The sequence below is a fragment of the Acomys russatus genome, chromosome 30, assembly GCF_903995435.1.
Source record: "Acomys russatus chromosome 30, mAcoRus1.1, whole genome shotgun sequence".
Lineage (NCBI taxonomy): Eukaryota > Metazoa > Chordata > Mammalia > Rodentia > Muridae > Acomys > Acomys russatus.
Window position 1 is genome coordinate 39,676,796 of NC_067166.1, and position 1,293 is coordinate 39,678,088.

A 1,293-nucleotide genomic window follows, 5' to 3' on the forward strand; every position below is an offset into this window, starting at 1 on the left:
ATACAGTTCCTCATGTCGTGGTGATCCCTGGAGTGGTTTGAATAGATATGGCCCCCATTGATTCATGTGTTTGAATTCTTGGCCATAGGAAGTGGCACTCTTAGGAGATGTGGTCATACTGGAGGAGGCGTGGCCTTGTTAGAGGAAGTGTGTCAGTCTGAGGACAGGGCTTTGAGGTCAAACATGCTCAAGTTATGCCAGTGGGACATTCTCCTGCTGCCTGTGGACCAGCTCCTTCCCAGCACCATGTCTGCCTGGATACAGCTATGCTTCCCACCATGATGGGAATGGACTAAACTTCTGGAAATGTAAGTTGGCCCCAATGAAATGTTTTTTATTACTAAGAGTTGGTCATGGTGTTTCTTCACATCAATACAACCCTAACTAAGACAATCCCCAACCGTAAAATTAATTTGTTGCTGATTGTCCTGGGCTCTATAAGAAAACAGGCTGAACAAACCACGGGAAGCAAGCCAGTAAGCAGCACCCTCCACGACCTCTCCATCAGCTTCTGACCTGTTTGAGCTCCTGTCCTAACATCCAACAGTGATGAACAGTGGTGTAGAAGTGTGAGCAAAACAAACCCTTGCTACCCAAAGTTGTTTTGGTCATGGTGTTTTACCACAGCAGTAATAACCCTAACCAAGATCGGTTGTTCTGTTTATTTTGAGACAGTCTTCCTAAGTAGCCCAGGCTTGCCTCAAGTTACCATTTCTCTTGCCTCAGCTTTTGTGATGATGCCATTGTAGGTCTGTATTATCCATCCAGGATAAGAGGATATCAAACAACTAAACCTTAGCCAGTCAGAGGCTGCAAAAGATAAACACTCACTTTTAGCAGTCGGGGTGTTCCTGTTCCTTCACCTCTCCCCCACCCACTTCTCTTTTTTCTTTTCTTAGAAATGCTTTAATAGTAATTTTGAAAAGCATTCCCAGGAACCTGGCATCCCACAGGTTCTTAACAGTAAAGACTGTTACTTGTGCAGATCAGAATCTGAAACCAACCAAACGGGGACAACCTTGCCAATACGCATGAGTAAGCTCTTCCATGAGGTTGCTTCTTCATGTGTATTATTACTTTGGCTATGAGTGTCACCTGCACCTGTGGTATGTGGGCTCAACCATCTTTGGAATAATGTGTGTTTCTACAACCCCTTTTCTTGGCCAAGTTTGTTTTGTTAGATTGACCTAGTCTCAGTTTTATTTTTTTTTAAACGAATAGTAGTGTCTCAATTGTGGCCTTAATTTACATTTCCCCAGTGAATAATGTACTGAGGTGGTTTCATGTGCTAGT

The 1,293-nt window shown here is 43.6% G+C and overlaps 1 pseudogene; it reads right to left on the reverse strand.

Annotated features, from left to right (window-relative positions):
- Window positions 1-968: 968 nt before the first annotated feature.
- On the reverse strand, window positions 969-1,052 carry LOC127212530 (uncharacterized; annotated as a pseudogene).
- Between the last annotated feature and the right edge of the window lie 241 nt (window positions 1,053-1,293).